The sequence below is a fragment of the Oreochromis niloticus genome, linkage group LG5 (genome assembly GCF_001858045.2).
Source record: "Oreochromis niloticus isolate F11D_XX linkage group LG5, O_niloticus_UMD_NMBU, whole genome shotgun sequence".
NCBI classification, from domain to species: domain Eukaryota; kingdom Metazoa; phylum Chordata; class Actinopteri; order Cichliformes; family Cichlidae; genus Oreochromis; species Oreochromis niloticus.
The window spans coordinates 4,356,527-4,378,980 of record NC_031970.2 but is presented as its reverse complement, the minus strand read 5'-3'; the positions used below and the strand labels follow the sequence as shown (position 1 = coordinate 4,378,980).

The 22,454-nt window shown below is 39.4% G+C and overlaps 1 long non-coding RNA gene across 3 annotated transcripts in view; it reads left to right on the top strand.

Annotated features, from left to right (window-relative positions):
• The first annotated feature begins 15,196 nt into the window (after positions 1–15,196).
• The window catches only part of LOC106097578 (selection and upkeep of intraepithelial T-cells protein 1), a 47,015-nt gene continuing 39,757 nt past the window's right edge, over positions 15,197–22,454 (top strand). For all 3 annotated transcript variants that reach the window (XR_002062256.2, XR_002062255.2, XR_002062254.2), the window contains exon 1: positions 15,197–15,398. This is a non-coding gene — a long non-coding RNA (selection and upkeep of intraepithelial T-cells protein 1). The remainder of the gene's footprint in view (positions 15,399–22,454) is intronic.

Below are 22,454 nucleotides of genomic sequence, written 5' to 3'. Positions count from 1 at the left end.
ACTTTGCAGCCGTATTGGTAAAGCCTCCAGTCACTTATTTATTCAGTTATTCTGAAGCGTGTCAAGATAATCTAAATTATGTGTAATATAAATGATCACAGGACACACAAACTGCATGTGTAGAATAAGCAGTCACATTAGATTTAAAAATGGTTAAAAAGTTGTCTGACTTTGCCCCAAAATGAGATTTCACACAGCTTTAGTCCGTCTTTTGGAATCTGTCTGGAGGAAGCTAACCACAGAGGAATGCTAAATATCACCCAAGAAGGTCTGGTTGTTGACCTGCTTTATGATGTTGTCATGTTATCTAGCAACCACCTAGCCACAGGCTAAAATGACCAGTATCAATGTATATATGTACGCTCCTTCAACACCTTATAAAAGCATCCTACAATTTTAATTTCACCACAATAATAATTTTTTATATTTTAGCAAATAAACTACCTCTACCACCCTGATTTTTCAGCAGATCAGTTTGATTGATTAATAATAATAATAATAATTATTATTATTATTATTGATTGATTGATTGATCATACTTTATTCATCCCGAGGGAAATTGGGTTAAGGCTGCCAGCCGTGCCAGCGCCGTCTTATTGTATTGTATTGTATTTCCCAACAGCATGAACAGGTGAAACAATAGTGCAGTCTGTACAACTAAAGTTTCACTCACTAAAACTGGAGGACAAACTTTATTGGATGGCCTGTATCTCATAGAAAGCCATATTATTTGTCAGCTAACTCCGTAAAACTGCCCCCAAAAGGTACGGATACAGCATTCACCTCCTAACTTTAACTTTGAAAATGGGAGTCTGGGGACTGACCTGCTTTTGAAGCCATCCCCATTAGGCTCCTGTCATTTTGTGCACTTCCGGTTTGGCTTAATCTTCCAGCTCTGGAAGTTGCTCCTTGTCATGTGTACATAGACTATAACTGCATGTGTTTATGTGTTTGAGTAACTGTGTGCATATCAGAGGAAGTTACCTCAGGTACCCAGACTGTCTGGGTACCTGAGGTATCTGAGCTGAAAGTATTTACGAGCCTCTGGAGACATTAAACGCCTCGTACCATGTTGTGAAAAATGCTTTATGAGCTCACGGCGAGTATAATCCATCATCATCATCAAACAGTCAAACAAGTCTCAAACTGCTGCGATTCTGAAAATCCCCAGGATGTGGAAATACCCACTGAGAGTGTTATCCAAGCATACGACAGCTCGCTGATGGTGAGAGAGACTTCTGCCATTGTTACATAACAGCTGGTTTTGGGGGAGGGTCCGATGTAAAGTTTTGGATGAACAGTTACTGTTGATCACTGAGATCATGTGCATCTTTTTTGTTGAAACCTGTAAATCTCAGAGTTGCTCTTTTACAAACAGCCAACAGGACTGAAAGATTTTAAGAAATGAACATCTAACAAGAGGAGACTCCTGTCAGTGCCAGATCAGTTTTCCTCTCGGGTACAGAAGGTGCAAAATGTCATCTGGCAAACAGATGTCACGGGAACATTTATATCTAAGTTGGCAAACTGAGAAGTTTGGATGAATAAACAGAATGATCAAGACAAAGCTCAGCAGTACTGTGTAAGGAAGAACATTTTCATCATATTTTCTTTGTCTTGTTTTGCTTAATGACCCCAAATTTTACTGAGGTCAACCAAAATCAAAACAGACAAAATCTAAATAATACTGGAAAAGAAGCAAAAACACAAACAAACAAAAAGCTGAAAGAATAAAAATAATAACTGGGGGAAAAACTCACAGAGCAAACTCAAAGTGAAATGAAGTCAGTCTTTCCACTCAGCCATCTCCACCTATATGCAGAGTTATTTTGTAGCCTGGTTAAAACTGCATGAAGACGTCATCAGTCAAATCTGAAAACAACAACAGGATGCAAAAACAAAACAAAACAACAAAACTAACAACTAACATAGAAAAGACTCACTGGAGGACGGAGCTGGACACGTTCAGCAGGTTCTGATATTACAGCGAGTTTTTAGAAGCTTTGGCCTGAACTGTTCGACTGCACCGACGAGCGACGAGCAGAGCCGGGGACACAAAGTGCAGGTAACGAGGAACAGGTGGGCACGCCCCCTCCTAGGTACAGGTACTGTAAAGCAGAGTAAATCCTAGACACACACACACACACACACACACACACACACACACACACACACACACACACACACAGAGTAGGATAAAGGCTCTGCTCCTGGGGGAAGAATGATCACGACATTTCTCTCTTTTTTCATTTTCTCCTCTGTGTAATCAGAAAAACCTTCGATTTAAACTCAGGAAGCACAAAACTCAACATCAGCCCTTCTGTGAAATACTAGCAAATACTGGCACGACATATTGTCGTGCCAGACAATATGTGTGTGTGTGTTGTGATGACCTTTGACCTTCACATCCTCCCGCAGACTTCTGAAATGAATGGCACAGAAACCCCTCAGAGAACACACACACACACACACACACACACACACACGAACAAATACACACACGCACACACACACACACACAAACACACACACACACACACACACAAACACACACACACGTCTGGTTTACTATCCTTGTGGGTAGTGCTGGGCGATATGGAAAAAATATTTATCACGATATGAATTATTTTATATCACGATAACGATATATATCACGATATACCACCTGACCTGTGGTCATCTGGAAAGTATGCAGTCTTTAAACAGCGAGTGGAGAGGGTGCAGTCTTTGTTTTGAGTTACTGTAAAGCATGTCGCAAATCCGGGTGCACGTAAAGCAGCACCATGTTGCAAAACAACAAGACAGAGTTTCTTTGTGAAAAATGTCATTTTTTTATACTTTATTTTCTCTTGCATAAAGTTAAGAGTATGTAAAGTGAGAAGACAACATTAATATATTTGCACAGGCTATTTAACCCTTTAAGACCTACCATAGAACCAAGTCCACCAGAGCTTATCTTAAAATTGATTTATTTTGAGTGTCTTCATAGTTTTATTTTTGAGATACACAAATTTTTATATACTACAGGAAAAATGAAAATAAATAAATGCAAATTTGCAAAAACACAGCATGTGCATCAAAATAAACGATTTACAGCAGTGTAATTTGACTTCTAAGCATCCCAGAAACGATACAGAAGAGCATAAAGTCAAACATGACTTTTAAAAACACCAACATAGGCTTTGAAGCTTAAAAAACTACATTTTCTGCGAAAATGACATCACTTCCGGTTTCGGACATGTAATGGCGGACATGCGATAGTTCGCGCTGAGTTATATTCCAGCGTAGGAAGTGTTATGAACAGCTGATCGGATCGGCAAAACCTGTTTCTGGAATATTATGTTTTTGTTGCTGGAAGTGCTTTTTATGCAATTTTTGCAAAGCTATGTGTGGAAGGAAACCGTGACCTAGGGCAAGCTAATGGAATAAGATGTAAGTACAACTCCTACGGTTTCATATGCAAAAAAAACATTATTGCGCTACCTTACCTGGTTACAGTTCTACAGGGATTTAAAAATAGTTAGGGAAAACGGAGTTTGCCTGCTCCGACCGGTTTTAAAGGGTTAATGATATATTTTATGTAATAATTTGTAAAATTCGGGTTAGAAACGATAGAAGACAAATGGCACGATAGAAACTTTTCTATCGTCCACACGATATATATCGTCATATCGCCCAGCACTACTTGTGGGTACATCCTATTGACATAATCCTTACCCTAAATGAGGGCTGTTGGTCCCCACCAGTTTTTACCATTTAAGAAATATCGCTAAGCTGAGTCCCATTGTGTCACGTTCCGAATTGGAAATGATTATTCATGCTTTTGTTTCATCCCGCTTAGACTATTGTAATTCCTTGTTTACTTGCTTAAGTGATGCCTCCCTTGAACGACTGCAGGGCGTTCAGAATGCTGCTGCTAGGCTTCTGACAAAGCATCACAAACACTCCCATGCCACTCCCCTGCTGATTCAGCTGCATTGGCTCCCTGTCAAGTTCAGGGTCCAATTTAAGATCATAATCATGACTTATAGGGCCCTGCACGGTGTAGCTCCAACTTACTTAAGTGATCTTCTTCTTTCTTATCACCCCAGCAGGTCCCTGAGGTCTTGTGACCAGGGGTTGCTGGTTGTCCCGCATACAAGGTTAAAAACAAAAGGTGACAGAGCGTTTGTATCAGTGGCTCCCAGACTCTGGAACTTGCTCCCTTTGAGTTTGAGACCTGTGGACTCAGTCATGTCTTTTAAAAAGCAGTTAAAAACCCATCTGTTTAAACTCGCTTTTGGTTAATTTTGTTTTGTTTTGGATTTTAATGTCTGTTTTCTGCCTCTGTAAAGCACTTTGTGATTTTTATCTTGAAAGGTGCTATATAAATAAAATTTTACTTACTTACTTTACTCACCAGTATAGTAAGAACCCGTACACACACACACACACACACACACACACACACACGGGCTCCTGATGCTCTGAATACGTTTAATTTCATTTTTATTTAGTGATATTTTTACAGCAGTGTTTAGTGACTTAATGAAAAGATAAATTGGAAAGTGATCATGATCATCCCCCCACCATCAGTGTCTTTTAAGAGAATAAATGTTATGCCCATTGGGAATAGGATTAAGCAGAAGGAGGGACATGTAGACACCTCCCCACCCCCTACCCAGCAAATCGTGCCCTGACTTCCATTAGCTGATGATTTTTGTGTTTATTCTGAGCTTTGCCAGCAAATAAAAAGTTTCTCAGCAGAAAAAAACAGCCTGACCTGTGGAATAACACCAAAAGCATTTCATTGCTTTGTACACGTGTAATGATCAGTAAGAAAATATTATTACTGATCATAAAGGATCACATACACAATTTAAATGTAAATATTACAAAACAAAACATTTTCACAGCAAAACCTTTCACTAATTAACACTGTGTAATTAATAAAAGCACAACAGCTCTGGCTTGGTGAGGGTCTGCTTTTATAATGAGGGTGCGGTCAACACTGGGATGTATGTCAGGGCTTCAGGTCAGCAGTGTGGAGGTATAGATGTGTTCAAGCAGGACTGTTGATCCTGAAAGTGAACCCGTTTCCTGTCAGGAAGCATCGACCCACAGGGATACTGCCCAGGAAGGTTAGTCACACACACACACACACACACACACACACACACACACACACACAGACACACACAGGGCCAAAGTCATTTCACACATGCTGCTGCTGTTCGTGTGTCTTAAACTCTTTTGTTCAGACTGTGTTAACTTTATGTGATTGAGACAAAAAGCACATCAGCTCACACGATCACACAGCCATCAGTGTCTCACGCTAACAGAGTATTTTTTGATTTTAGCTGAAAAACACCTCGCTGCTGTGATCTGCAGCCTGAGAAGGGCTAAAAGAAACTGTCGTCTCATTAAACTAAATATTTATGTAGCAGCGTGTTACAGCACATTGATGTATTGATACTGTCAGGTGACCTCTGGTGGTCAAAGGAAATTGAATCTGTCATTTAAAGATATATTTGAGTCTTAGTGATGGCGCCTTTGTTAGCTACAAAAATCAGAGAGAGGAAGAAACTTAAACTTTCTTTGTTTCCTTTTTTAAATCAGTGTCAAAGTCATTTCTTTAAAGTATTACCATATTTTCATATTCACTATTTGCTTTTTATTGTAATTCTAATGACTAAGGTCCTTTAACCTTATTAAATAATCTGTTTTAACACAAACTGTGGTCTCAGCCTAAACAAACTAACAGTTTGTTTTTTCCATTCAATGTGCTTCTTGGTTTTTATCTTGACAGAGATATTCATAGTTGCTGTGTCTCCTTTACTCTCCTCCTCAGCTCTGACAGACCATCACTGACACTGACAGCAGTCACTACTAGGGTTGCCAACTCCCTGAAAAATAAATAAGGGACACCTCGTGGCCAAGGCCGGGCAACCCAGTTGTCTTCACCCTTCCCAGTGTGGTGAATTTTGTAGCTCTTTTTTTTGTGTGTGAAATTATTTTTTTAACCATTTGACTTGAATTTGATTTAAGTAGATGCATATTCTTTGTGATATGACCATATGGGAAACAAATGATCATTTAGCCATTTATTTTTAGCTCAAAATGACAACATTAACACAATAAAACAGGTCTCTTTCTTAAACAGAAGCCTGTCATGCTTAACTTTTGAGAATATAAGTAAATCTTTCTTTAAAAGAACTCTGTCCTGCTTAACTTAAAATTATATAAATTAATAGAAAACAATAGAACGAAACACATTCTTGTAACAATAGCTTTAAGCTGGGCATACACTGTGCGATTTTTCCAGTCGTGTTATTCAGCTTCAGCTCAAACTGCACGATTAGGTCACGATGCAGGGTCTCACACTATACGGCCCGATGCTCTGATGCGGCCTGAGTGCTCACACTGTGCGTCCATAAAAATGAAGGTTATAACAGAAAGTCTGTCGCTCGCTCTCCCTCTCTGTCTTTCACTCACATAGACACGCACACCACCACCACCAACTTTGCTAAATTGCTAATGAAAAACATTGATCAGGCAGCTGTGATTGAGCAGTGGTGTAGATCCAACTATTTTCACGGTTGTTGTGGTCGTGATAATTTTGTGATGCCACATCGAAAAGACTCAGATGAGCTTTCCAAAGTTCTACAAGTGCCTCCATCGCTTGTGTCCAGATCACACGCTGCACTGCTGTGCTACTCCGTCTTTTTCACCGACATTTATGTGTTTGCGGGTGCGCAGTGTGAGCGGCTGCGGTGACACCCTCACGACGGTCGGGAGGATTTCAAACAGGTTTAAAATCCTCCCGACCAAGCGATTGATGATCGGGAGCTGGTCGTGAGGTGTTAATCGCTTCTCGTTACCCCATGTATACTACACGATGAACGACGCACGATGAAGGCCAAACTCGGGCCGATCAACAAAACGGTCGCACGACTGAAAAATCGGCTCAAAATGGGCCAAAAATCGCACAGTGTCTGCCCAGCATAAGGTGTACTGTCGTCCGAGACTTGCACCGCAGTGTCGGCGTTTGTTTCCCTGTTGGCCATGCTTCTTGTTGTGGTCATCTTTTTTCTTCCGGTATTTTCTCCGTAAGCGACCTTTCCTCGACCAATGAGATAAGCGGTAATCTGAACTGTCAAACTCGAATTGTCATAAGTGTGCTGTCAGCTCATTGGTCACAAAGCAGGAGAGGGGCTGGGAATTATGTTTTCAAACAAAGCGTTAATTCCATTAACATTTATAGACTAGTTTTGATTCTCACTGTATTACGGGACAAAGTGCGTCCCTTATCAGCTCAATACGGGACGTGTACTTTTGTTTCTAAATACGGGACGATTCCGTTTTTTAAGGGACGGTTGGCAACCCTAGTCACTACTGTGTGAATATTGTGTTTTCCTGCTTCTCTCCAGAACATTTTACTCACCTTTAGTTCACCTTGTTATTGCATGCATACATATGGATCAAATCAAAAGACATGAAGGACTGAAGGAACTTCACTGGTGATAAGATAAGGAGCAGCACAGGAGGCTGACGGGTGTTGGACTGGAGAGGAGTTGAGGAGTAGGCGGTGCAGAGCAAAGCAGGAGCACAGAGGCCAGCAGAGGGCTCGGACTGAGAAAGGGCTGCCAGGAGGCGCCTGTGTGGAGGGTACGAGCTCATACCAGGCTGTAACTACAGAGCCAGCCGACCTGAGACTGTTGATTCTCTCACTGCGTTTAAATTCAAAACTGCTGCTGTTTTTATTGTGCTGTGTGGTGTTGCTGTATTTTGTGAATGAAATTAAAGTGAACTTGTTTGACCCCACGTCAGGCTGATGCTGCTGCAGCTTTGTGAACGTTTTTAACCTGCAGTGTCTGATTTTATCCAATTATTTTCAGCAGAGAGAAAAGTGCTCAACATAACAAATAATAATATACTGTAAGAAATCAGCTGCTTATTTAATTCAGTTCCATTCAATTTTATTTATATAGTGCCAAATCACAACAGGGACGTGCAGAGACGTTTATAGGGGTGGGTGCTCAAAGCTAAAAAGGGGCACATTGAACCAGGCTGAATAACAACAACACACATTCATCAAGAATCTAATATGGGATCGCATCATACTATATCACTGTTGTGAGGCAAAGCAAACGTAGCCTATGTTTTACCTGATGGGTACAATGTTGCTGTTGAGGGGTTGCTGCTGTTCCTGCTGCTGATAGTGCTGGAGGGCAGGGCTGTGTTGATCTGAGACTGTAGACTGTAAAAAGTCCATAGGAGAGATGGTAGCTGATTAAACAAGTGTCATGAGATAATAACAAAATGCAAAGATTGGTGACAGCGCTTGGAACCATAAGGCAACAAAAAACTGAGAAATAAACAAGGCTCTGCCTGTGAATCACTCTTTGCCTCTCTTCCTCCTTCCATCCCCTCATCTCATCTATCACTCTCCACTTGCTGTCCATCTGAGAACAAGGCACAACTTGCTATTGCAATAAACTATTATTTAATTATCCACACTTAACAACTCTTACACTTAATCTATAATAAAATGATGACAGAAAAATGTTATAGAAGCAAAACATTTCAGTTGTGCTTATTATTATTTTTATACTGGAATACCTCTCCAACAACTGGTACATGTGTTAATGTTACCTGTGCTCTTTGTAATCCAGCTGCTGAGGGATCCACTGCCCTTAGTAGCCTCACACAGCTCCTACTGTTTCCTCCTCATGTCCTTACCAGCCATGTCTGGACAATGTTATATTATGAGTAATAATTCAAAAATCCATATACATAAAACACACACATGCACGCACACACAGTGACATTTTAGACCTTCTTCAGAATACTGTATATACTGTGGGCACCATTTTCCATCATGGTGCTGATCCAGAATCCTTCCCTTATTATTTATTACTAGAGCTACAATAATAAAGCAATGAGGGAAAAAAAGTAATAAATGTATAATAATGTATTTATGATGATTCCATTTGTTTCACTATCCACTCTGTGCAGGGAGAAAGCTTATTACATTTTTAAACTGTAGAGATACAATAATTTTGCTGCTGTAAAATCAGCATTTTGTCTTATTTAAAATATAAATCTAATATAATCTGTTTCTTAATGTATGTTCTTTAAAATACAGCGTGTTTTTTTAAATATTATAATTATAATAATCTATTATTATGTGGACATGCATATTAGATCGTTTTTAGTGAAATATAAGCCCTCCAGAAAGGCAGGAAAAGCCCTGTAACTTACTTTAAAACTAAATATGTTCCCTAAAACGGTGACAGAGCTACAGACCCATGACAGCTCTACCCAGTGAGCCAGCAGCTATGACCAGGACTACTTGTGTAGTTAATAAAAGGACAGGTAAAGTTTGTCGCGCTGTTAGACACACAGCACGCTCATTTGTTTCAGTTCGTCAGTTGCCACAAGACAGCTTACCAACGTGTACGTAATAAGCTAATACTCCTGTGTGCTGTAGACTACAGTGTGCGCTGTACAGCTACTTACTGGTTTTGTCGCATCAGTCTGTGTCTCTGAGTTCATTTGTGTTTCTCCTACAGCTCCGGACCGCAAAAAATGCGCATGCACTTTGTGAGCTGTTCCCGGCTCGTAACCAGCGCGTTCTGCCGTCAAGGGCGATCATTGGTTAATGGTGATCATGTGACTGATGCAAGCCAGATCCTTTTATTTAGCAAAAATGTGATTAATAGTTAAATATTATTGTTGAGGGGCACAGACAGGACTCCACACGCACACACACATTTAAAAAAAAAATAATTAAAAATTTAAAAAAAAAATTGCCTCAACAAAAGGGCACTTTGGGCACCCATCAGGAAAGGGGCGGGTGCTCAAGCCCCTTCCGCCCCCCCTCTGCACGTGCCTGAATCACAACAACAGTCACCTCAAGGCGCCTCATACTGTAAGGTAGACCCTACAATAATACATACAGAGAAAACCCCAACAATCATATGACCCCCTATGAGCAAGCACTTTGGCAACAGTGGGAAGGAAAAACTCCCTTTTAACAGGAAGAAACCTCCAGCAGAACCAGGCTCAGGGAGGGGCGGGGCTATCGGTTAGGGTGAGAGAAGGAATTTACACACCATCATTTATGGATCAACATTAGTATTCGTTGGTTTCAAGTTGTGGTGTCTAACATAATTTCCTTAGGGATTAATAAAGTATTTTGATTCTCATACTTTTCTGCTGAGAATTTCCATACAGATAATGAACAAAGCTAACTGCGTTATTAATTTTTTGTTTATGTCTAGACACTTCCAAAAAGGTTGTGATTTTGTGGGGTTTTTTGGACACTGCAGCCAGATGTAACGAGCAAAGGGTGGAGCTGAAGGAGAAACCGAGGCTCATATGGCCAATTAGCTAAGCCACAGTGAAGCATGTCCTGTATTTCACTCTGATGGGGCCATAATTTATAAAATGAACAACATGTTGTTTTTAATAAGAACTCAAACTTGAGAATGAGACCGTAAACATCAGGAAACTGTTTAATGAGGTCACAGTCCAAGCAGGGTCATTTTCTCAACTTCTATACAGTCAGACTTCTAGAGGAGTCGCCCCCTGCTGGTCTGCTAGAGAATTCATGTTTACAGCGCATCTGCATTGGCATCACTTTTCAGAAGTCTACATCCACCTTTTATACGTTGCCTTTGGCTCACATGAAAAAACAACCTGTCTATAAACAATCACAAAGGTTTAAATAATTCTCATCTAATAAAATAAATGCAAACAGATGCCAACATGACGCAATCAGTCTGAGTGAGTCTGTGTGGATGAGTGCAGCTCGTCTGCGACGCCTTTCTTTGCAACAGGCCTCGACTCCACTGGTTGTTATACAGAAATAGATCTGATGGTTTTATTTTTTTATAAGAATAAAGTTGCCGAGCAAATTTATCCTGCAAAAACGACATCACTAAATGTGGAGGAATTTCTGATTTCCTGTTTCAGATCTGTGAGGTTCTGACTCGACTAGTGTAAGTAGTTTATGTGTGAATGTGTATTTAATGTTAAATTCATGTCTATGTAGATTTGTGATTTCTGCAAAGCAGTGCAAACAGACTACATCTAACTGTCAACTTGACCCATTCAGCTACAAATTGGTAGCAGATTCATAGCTGATGCACTTACTTCTATTGTTATTATTATTATCATTATTATTATTATTATTATTATTGTTATTAGTTGTAGTAGTTGCAGTAGTAATATTATTAGTATTATTATTATTAGTAGTAGTATTATTGCTATGTTGCCGACCAAAGTCACACCTGCTCCTGTGTTTGAAGCAAACATGTCAAAGGCAACAAAACTGCAAGTTTATTGCACAATAATTCTGGTTGTGCTTTCATCTCCAGCCACTGTTCTTCCTTTAACATGAGCAGTTTTGTTGCTCCTTTCTTTTATTCATTACCGGTGGATGTTTAATATTTATAAGAGCTCTTTTAAAATAAAGCATCTACAGTAAATCTATTCATATACACTTCAGATTTTCACCTTAAACCTCTTGTAACATGTTCAGTCTTCGTATCTGTTTGCTGTGCGTTACCATAAAGACAAAGCTGCTTTTCAGTGATTCAGAAATGAAAAATGTCTGATTTTACTTTTCAGAAATGTCCAAGAAATCAGACCTCAGCTAGTTTAAATATTTGAATCCATGTACAAATATAGCCTGGCATCTAGCACCGCACAGCCCACCTCAGACTCTGTCAGCACCACAACTAAATGTAAAAAAACTCCTCATATATTTGAACTTACTGACTTCACTCAGCTTTATTTACCCTGAACTTTAACAGCCACTGACATTTAATCATCAGATCAGTGGAGTCCACACAGAAATGAAATTATGTGATGTAAACATGTAATAACACAAGTTTGCATTTTACTCCTAGAAGACATTTTGTCTCATTGGTAGTTTTAATAAATAGTAAGCATTGTTGAAAGCATTATTTTATCCATACAGAGTCTTTAAACTACAGCTCCTCATGTGATTCAGTAGACACCAGATCTCAGGCTGTACCACTTTCTTCCTTTTTCCACCCTGCAGTGAAATCAAAGGTGCAGCAGGGCAGCTGTGTGCGAGCTGCTCACATGAGTTCAGGAAGAACCAGGAATGATTTCAGGTTCTGAGATTAGAAGCGATGCTGTGTGGTGAACCCTGACACCCAACCCACTGCTGACTTTGACCTTTCCCACGACACACACACACATTTTGCTGTGATAAACACACTCTCTTAATGGCTCTCTGCAGGAGAGTTAGTTCACATGATCACCGGGGTGCTGCTCCACCTGACCGAACTAAAGGGTCAAATAAATGTCTGTGACCGAGCTAAAGGGCCAACAGATTGGCCGTGTCATCGGTCAATCATGTGTGTGCACGTGAGTGAGCGTGTGATGTTTCTATGCTCTTCCTCTCAAATTATTAATGGAAGCGAGCTGCTGCAGAGTAACCGCCTTTAATTCACTCTGACTTCTGACATAGTGAAATAACAGTGCGTGTTACTGGACATCAACAGAAAAATGTAATATGTAACTGTGGATTTTACAAAACCTGCTCCTTTAGTGCCTGAACAGGTCACATGAGATTAAACAATGATATAAAACAAGACACGTATGTGATTTCCTATTTGCTATTTTAACTTGTTCTTTAAAGGTGGGCTGTGTAAAGTGTTCCTTTATTGTCATTTTCACCTCAAATTTATTTTAAAAGGATCCAGTTGGTTGTTGGTTTCATGGACAAAAGCAGCCTGTATAACATGGGCGCATGAACACTACGTATCGAACACATTTTCACACTTGTATTAAAAACTGTCAGCATGCTTAGATCACAGAGGGCCATGTGAATATGAGTGGACGGGACCTTTAGCTTTCAGCAACTGGAGTTCTGGAGCTCTGCTACGTCCTTCGATGTTATTTCTATATCACATTATATCATTAAACAATAATATAAAGTTCAATTTTGTTTGTTCCTATAATGTTCTAACCATCTTCACCACTACCTCCCAGTGTGATCAACACTACACACTCCTGTGCATACAATTAAAGAACAACTTCACAGACAGTATGATCGGTTTAGTTCAGGACATGTGAGCAAAGGTGACACAAATGTGCGTTTTCTTTTACATAAAACAAATAACTGATTTTAATAGAGGCCACATTTTCACAGGTAAATACAACAGAATACAATCCCAACATATTCACTACTTATTGAGAAATACAGTTTTATAACTTATAACTTTTACAGTTTTAGAAATTGTCAAATTTCCATTCATGTGAAAACTATGTAGAAACTCACAAAAACAAGTGCATGAAAATGCTTTTTCGTTCGTTTGTTAACGTTTAAAACTGTCTGTCAGGGAGCGAAACAGAAGAAAAACACGAGGACATTTGCAGTCAGCACAGGTATCAGGTAAAGGCAAACACACCTGAGGTCTGTTCAAATCTTTTAAAGAACCAACAACAACAAAAGAGAACTCAGGGAGAGCAACCCTGCACCAGGCAGCACAGTGCGGTAAATCCCACTAGAGGGCGCCAGAGAACAACCAATAAAGTAGCATCATCCTCATAATCAACACAACTCTTAATAGCCACACATGTAGTTTGTACACAGCAGAGTAACAAACTAACTGAACTAAATTGACACTCAGCAGAAAGATTAACAACTAGAAAAATTCTAACAGTGTTTTAAGGTTTTTATGTGAAGCAGCTTTGCAGACAAACTCGAGCCTGCACCTCCGACCGAGAGCCGCCAGTCTCCGGTGGCGTACAGGTGCTCTAGGAAAAGTGTGTGCACCTGCTGTAAAAGTGTGTAAAATATGTCATAAAAACGTTTTTGTTCGTATGTTACACTTCAAATATCTGATTCATATAAAAGTCATTTTTATATGCTTTTTTAAATAAAACTTTGTCCATTGTATATGTCATGTGTTTTATTCTTTGACCTTCGGAAACTGTAATAATTGATTTTGATACATAAAATATTTAAACTTTTTTGAGTATTTGAATAAAAAGATTTATCAAAAATCTTAAGCACTGATGAGCACAGACGGCTGAGAAATGTTTGATGAAAAACGTTTTTCTTTTATGACGCTGGATTTTCAGGTTCTGAGGAACCAAATGTGTCAAAACAAAATAAATAAATAATGAATTATATCAATAAATAAAGGAGGCTAAATAGCAAGCAGTGCTAATGCGGAACTGTGTTAGTTTGCTGTTTCAATTAAAGCACAAGAGTAAATTTTAAAGTACACCTTCGCCATCCTGTGATCTCATTTGGGAGAAAGAAGAAACTTTATGTTAGGCTCTGTGTTAAATCAGGTCTCAGCTCTACTCTGTTTCGGTCATACAAACGGAGTTTTTAAAGTGTTGCAATGTTACATTTAAAATTCTAACTTTGATAAAGTAAAGAGTTCAGAAATATTTGCAAAAGCACTGATGGTATTTTTCTTAAAATGCAGTATTTAGAATTAACAGGTGTAATAAAATTAGTGACAGTAAAAATTCTTTAATGATTCTGAATGAGAGAACTGCAATAATGTTATTAATAGGAAGTCGGTGGGGTCAACATGGACAGGACGATAGTTAAAAACAGGATATTGTGATCTCAGCAGGAGCCGAGAGGGAGGAAGTAGAGTTTGTATCAAGCCTTTCTTTTTGTTTGTGTGAATGATATTTATGAATCTTTACAGAAACAGTTTTGCAATAAATACACTGCAACCAAAACATGACTCGTTTCTGCCATACTGCTCATTTTTATTTCAACTTTATCACTTTTAGCGCTCCTTAAGTTTACTGCAGATCACGTCACGCTGTCAGTCTGAAACACACAGTCGCTGTTTTAAAGTAAACCCAGTATCTCTGTTCAGTGACGCAAACGGACACACACTGTGTTCGCTGTGACTGCAGCTGCCGAACAAAGCTGCATCATAATGTGAATAACACAGAATCATCTGTATTTTCCTTAGTTTTTGATCTCGCTCTCTCAGACACACACACACACACACACAAACAATTTTGGGAAATTGGGAACTGCTCATAAAGATAACGAACCTTTTTTTTATTTTATTTTTTTAAAAACCTGTTTATTTCTGCTGCAGTTAGACATTTTAATGTGCCAGTGTAACTGTCACTGTTATTACAAGTTAAGGCTAAAATGCGCCGATGCTGTGACAGTTTACTCCGGAAGTGCAGTTATGACCCGCTGCTTTCGCACAAACCGAAAGTGTTCAGAACTGCGTCAGTGCGCTGAGAGGAGTGGCTGTGAGTTCCGTTATTTTCGAGAGATACTGTATTTCATCCTCGGAAGATTTCTGCAGACATGGCGTTTCTATCACTTCTATTTATGAGCTCCTGCTTCCTGACTTTGTCCGGACTGACGTTTGGTGATCAATCCGGTAAGAAAATCGTTCATTTATTATTTATTTACTGATCATAGGTGCACGCGCAGTTATGGAACAATGGAGTGTCTGTGAACACGCAGCAGCGTGGGGCCTTAAGGCTGTTCGGGCTGATGGTTTCGCGGGTGGATGACTGCACCATCCGTACCCGTCACTTTATCTTTTAACGCAGCTGTCCGTATTCTGTGTTGCGTTATGTGAGTATACTGAGTATTACGGTAAACGAAACAAACCCGACGTCAACATTTTCAGGCGAACGTGTTTTCAACATCATTAACATTTGATCTGCCATTAATAACGTCATAAAACATGAAATACAGAAAAACACAGAAAAGATGTACAAAATCTAAATATTAACAGACTGAATCGAAGTATAACAAACTTACTAATAACCAGGTTTGTCAGTTACTAATTTGACTTTAGATCAGTGATATTCACCCTCACTAAGGGCTGGACTGGGACAAAAAATCGGCCCGGGCATTTTGACTAGAGACCGGCCCACCAGAAAATGTGACGTCATTCAGGTAAAACCGCAAAGGATTCTGGGAACTTGTGGCAAGAGGTACTAGCGCACGCAGGCTTTCAATTGAACTCAGTTACACAGTGATAAAAAGAAACCCCCAAAATGGCAAGAAGCTGTTGTATTATTAACTGCAATAGCCGGTCGCATGACAGCCACGGGAAGCCGACGGGTAAAGAGATTGTTTTGTTTTTTTATCGGATTACGGGAAGAGAAATTTTTTAAGCCATGTTTCCGAAGTAAGAGCCGACAGATGGTCTGGATATACCAAATATAACGTCTCAGAACACTCCAGCTCACATGTTAGTCTGCTCCAAGCATTCCCACAAAGGTCAGTGTTTTGTAGTAGTTAATACGTCATTTTTCTTAACATAATTGGTGATATAGGTTACAAGCAAGTCTGGCGCTGAACAGAAATTGTCGCTATGCTCCTTTATTTATTGTGCATAAATAGTGAATTGTCCTGACTCAGAGATGGGCAGTAGAACGCGTTACTGTAATCCGATTACTTTTTTCAAGTAACGAGTAATGTAAGGGATTACCATTGCAAAAACGGTAATTAGATTACCGTTACTTTCCCGTAGGAACGCTGCGTTACTGCGTTACTAAAACCTTGAGTTTTTTGCGAGAATGTCTCATGACAGTGACGTAAGCGAGTGCGACGTTCGTGACAACAGCTGTCTGCAGATCAACAATGGATAATATATCGAGTGCGGGACAGAGTGTAGCATGCAGCGTTTAAAGCGTGGAAGTACTGACCTTACTTTGAGTTTGATTCCATAAAAAGTGACAAAAACATTAGTGTCCGTTGTGCGTGGGAAGAAAACTTCTTTTTACAGCGAAAAAAACCCCTAAACTTCCAAGCAAGCACCGAGTGCGCTACGACTGTAATGGGAAATTCACAGACAAACTGACCGCTGCGGCACACCTGCACCAGGGCACACCTCCGCCTACCCCAGTCCTGCTTTACAGGTGAAAATAGAGCAACTAGTCTTTGACTTTATTTATTTTCTGCTGTGTTTTACTTGCATCTATTTGAAAGAGTGAGTGTAAACACAAAAAAAATATTTTATTTTATTTTATGTGCTGGAATGTGCAGAAAATAGGTTTAAATGTTAAACAAATTTCTTCCAGTCAGAGAATGTTGCATATAATTTAATTTTTGCTTGATGCATAAAGTTAAAAGATTAAAACTAATAAAACAAGTTTTAAAAAGAGACTTTTCCATTTGATTACATTTTGTATGATGGATTATGCAGAAAAAGTAGAATTGGGCTGAAAGATCTATCGCTTTATCACCTATTCAGGTTGTAAATTGTGTTTTTAAAAAGTAACTAAGTAACTAAGTAACTAAGTAATTAATTACTTTCGAAAATAAGTAATCAGTAAAGTAACGGGATTACTTTTTTGGGGAGGTAATCAGTAATTAGTAACTGATTACTTTTTTCAAGTAACTTGACCAACACTGGTCCTGACACAATATTGCGTTTCGCTTCTGTTATTACCATGGTACATTGACAAAAACATCTACTTTTATTCACAGGATAAAACAGTTGTTTTGTATCACTAATTGTCCAGTGCGATTACAACATACAATATTATTGTCACTGCTACATTTCTGTAATGCGTACCAGAAATTATTTCCACTACTAATTAATTACTGTTGAGCTCAAAGGTCCTATTAATAAACGGTTAACGATTGTGTATTTATGACGACGATTTGTGAGACTGGTAAACTTACCTTTGTTTGTACGATGGTCTTTCGTTCTACACGGTGCATTTCAAGGTCCTGTACCCATCCGTCGGTAAACTGTACCTGGGCTTGTTGCAGTGACCTGAAGTTACTAAAAACTTCATGAGTGTATGCACTCACTCCAAGAACCGTATAATTATAAATATGAGCGTGGTGAAAGTTGGGCAGCACGCTAACGTCTTTTGTCCACTCTGTGTGCTCGTAAGGGTCTGACCCTCTCACTCCTTTGACTTTTTCCTCGTATCTTTTCTTTGCCTTTTCGTGGAGTCTGTCTTTGTACGGTCCGGCATTATTCTCCTTCGTTTTGTACATTCCTTTTTTGTGCGGCAAAGAAAAACCAAGAAGGTATTGGAACTGGAGAATGAACGTTTCGCGGTGCTGCAAATGCTTGCGTTTGATGCGGTACTTGGATTGTTTTGCCACGAGTTCCCGGCATGCAATGCGCGAAAGTCACGTGATCTGTCAATCGCTATAGGAAAAACCATAAAGCCTTTGCATGAAAACAGCTGCTTTGATGTACACTGCCTTGTTGGTATATATGTATCAATCTAATAAACTTAAACCTACACCATCCTCCCTATTCTGGATTTTAAACAGTACATAGTGGAAACAGAAAGACTGCTTGGTCGAGTTAACCTCCTGAACTATCTACAACACATGGTAGAACCCTTAAATTAAGACCAAGAACACTACAGGTGAGACATGATCATTAATTAATATTAAAATTAATAAATGACAGATTTAGTGATATTTTCATAAACACCTTTCCTTCTTTTGTTCTCCATTTTCTTTAGTTCGTCTATAAGATTGCTAAACAAGGGGGAGGGTGCATCCGGCCTCCTCGGCTGTAATTGGTCCAGCCCAAAGTCGATCATGACCAATTGGCCAATCCAGCACCTTTCATTATATATACCCTTCCTAAAAAAAAAAAAAAAAAAAAAAAAAAAAATCCATCGGCCCATAAAAACAAAAAATCGCCAGCGGCATACCGGGCAAATGCCCGGTATGCCCGATGGCCAGTCCAGCTATGCCCTCACAGTGCCAATATGAATCAGTATGATGCTGTATTTCAAAGTAAAAGCCTTCGGAAATGTAATATATGGACATGTATATTCAGTGAGCTCTTTAAAATTACACCTGTGGTTCACTGGGAGACATGAACACATTTTGTCTTGGCATGGCTGCACTAAGGAGTCTTCTTTCAGGAGTTTTTGCGTTTAATGATTTGTTATATCATTCAGACCACGTGTTCATCACATTCAGCTTCACCTAAAGATGGCTTTTATTTTGAAACAGGAGCTTAGTTTCTCATACCGTAATACCTTGCATACACACAAAACAAAACCAACAAAGTGGTGTTCGCTTGTCTGCGTTTCTGGACATGAGGGCTGTAAAATACAGAGTCTACATAGATTAATGTGTATTATCTTAAACAAAAACATGATGATTATTTATGGTCATTTATTAGAGAAACTCAGTTTCATTTGGAGAGGTCTTTAACTTTAGGTGTGGCCTCATCGACACCAGTCTGTGCGCTGCTTCCTGAAACACAGATCCTTTTTCTTTCCTGTTGAGACACCAACTGTCTAACGTTTGCTTCTGAAAATGAAATTTAAGTGTGTGCCCGCTACATGAAGCTTTAAAGACACTATAGCTTTACGTTATACTGACCAACCACAACGAAATGAAAACTCAAGACTCACAAAAACTGAAAGAGCTGACACACACACACACACACAGCGTATAGCTCTTGTTTTTTTTCCTCTCAGGCTGTAGGTAATAATTAAAGTCTCGAATACTAGCTCACTAACATTAGCAGCTGCATTCTCACAGATGTGGTGCACATGGCTCTGATAAAGAGAAGTTAAAAATAGAAACAAGACATTTTAACTATGTTCAAATGTCTGTGCAAAAACAGATTTAAAAACCTGAAACCCTTCAGTTGTGTTTGCTTTAAAAAAAATAAAATTCCAGTTTTATTCCTGAGGAGCATAATGGGACTCAGCTCTAAGCACTCAGCGTGAGGACTGAGGGAAGAGTTAAAGTTTTTAGAATTTGCATGTTTTCAGATATTTAGTCAACTTACAGACAGAACAACAACACAGCTCTGCAACACCACTGACCAGTGAGAGACAATTAATGGGAACCAAAGATCAGAAATTAATTTTTGACTTCTACAGTTTATAATAATATGCATTACATGGCAAACAGGAAAAGACAGCAGCATTTACATGTGTAAGGCAACTCAATTATTTTGTAACTGTAACACCCCTTTCTAAACTTGGGATACAGATTTGAATGTTGTGCTGGGCCAACAGCTAAGGTTTGACAGCTGGAGCAAATTGAGTGACTAATGAAACACTCAGAGAACTTGATTTTATCAACTCCACAAAAGAATAATGTCATATACATACAATGAAAACAACAGCATTACATGAAAGGAAAAATTGGGACCAAAATCATGGAAAATAATAAACAAACTCACACCCCAGGGGACTTGGCTCAGTCTGTCTCGTGTCAGGCCACACCTTGCAGTGGGAGTCCAGCAATGAGGCCCCTCCTTGCATGATGTGCAAAGGAGCAGTGAGGTGCAATTCTGTCCAAACAGTTAAGTAGACTTTGTACAGTTCAAGGCTCGTCCAAAGAATTTAACTTCCTTCTCAGAACAATCATCAAGGAATCCTGGAGGGGTGGCTCGCCATCTTTGGACTTTTCTTCAATGAACTGTACACCCAAAATACCTGACCTGTATAACACAGTAACATTCAGGAACCTACATTTAGACATTCATACAAACTACAAAAAACCCCCCAAAAACCAAAACAAATCCCCCCCATATCCTCTTTTCTGTAAACCGCGTTTACTTCACAATGAACACAACGAGGGGTTGACACAGGAACATACAGTCTCTATAGCATAAATATAACCTGCAGTCTTTCCATACAGTGTTACAGGAAGCTAACAAAATGTAATGTAACCAAGCTCACAGGTGTCGAATAAACGGGCAAAGAAATAAATGGATAATTTATTTATTACATAAATTAAACATACGTCCACCCATTTATTCCCAGACAAGATTTACAATACATCCTACTGAATATCCCAGCTGTACATGAGACCTAATCAACCAAAAGGTGTGGAAAGAAATAACACTGCAAACTGTCACACCCTGTTTAGAGACACTGCAATCAATTTACCTGTGCATGCACTGCAAACAATTAGAGTCTCAGCACAGCTGGGAATCAGCGCTATGTCTGACCTGCAATCTGGGTTATTGAGGGAAGTGGCACAAACAAACAAAAATACAAGAGAGAAAGGTTAGTCCGCCCTTACAAGACTCACCCCCAATCATTAACCGCCTTTACGGCTGGACGGACTAACCACAACACAATTACACATAACAAAAAAAAGGGACAGCAGAGACAGCACGACAACAGCTGCAAAAAATAATCAATTTTTATTAAACTATTTAAAAAAAAAAAAAAAATCGCGATCCACCTCCAATATTGATTGGTTTCCCCGCGCAGTCAATTTAGAGCTCGATCAGTTCCTCCATTAAAATGTGTCACACCAAATAGAGTCCAACAGCATACGTTAAAAAATAATAACCTATAATTAGTGATGGGTCCTGCAACACTGACGCACCGACACATGTATCAAGCTCACCTAGCGAAGCCTGTATCGGTGCGTGCGTCACTTTAAGAAAAAGTCACGTGATCGATACAGCTGCTGTATCGCTCATTGCCAACGCGCCAAACTGTGTTTAAAAAGTACCGCATCTGCATCTGTCAACGGAATGAGTCGCCACAAAAAAACCCCCCCAAAAAACACGAAATTACTCTCGCAAAGATAAAAAAACAACAAACAAAAAAACACAACTCTCCATAACAAAATGGAGCCCGAAAGAAAAAGAAATGTTTCTGCTGTGTGGGATCATTTTGATCTTTTAACTGGAAATAACGTAATAGTTTGTCTTTGTTTCAGTGTAATCTATCAGAATAGGAAAAACAGCAATGTGACCTGCAGTGTAAATGATTCATTTCATTTTATGCAGGTTAAATGTCGCATCTGTTCTGCGGAGCTTTCTTACACAAACAAAAGCACCTCCTCAATGTTTAGGCATTACAGAGCAAAACATGAAAATGAGGAGACAAACACACCGAGAATGAACACTGGTAGGCCTATATAGACACTGAACAGCTTTATCATCATGTTTTTTTTATTAATATGTGTTTTATTATTTTCAAATCAGCATCTAGGAAGACTGTTCTGGACCAGGCAGTCCTGAATTTTATTATAAAGGACTGCCAACCCCTTAGTATTGTGGAGAGTGTCGGACAGAAACATTCCAAGATCAGAGGATCCTTTAACGTACTGGGGGAATAGGAAGACATCTTATCTTAACCTTTTCCACCTGGCTTTGCAGTTTTTGTGTACCCCGGCTTCATCTGTGCCTTTGAGTTTTCCAAAGCTGAGGAAATTGTGTCAAAAAAACGCAATAGACTGAATGCAAAAACATTGGATAAACTTATTTTTCTGAATAGAATTTTATAATAAACTCTGAGTCAAATGGGTAATATTACATTCACAATACTGTGGAGAGCTCAGTCACGGAGGAGACAAAGGTTTCTTTGGGAGCACCCGTTTATTTACAACCAGCCCAGAACACTGCCGCTACCTCCCTCCCCAGCGCAGCAACCAAACATAAAAACAAAAAAAAAGGCGCTCTCTCACCGGAAACAGTCGCCGAGAGAGCGCGTCACTCATCACCATGACAACA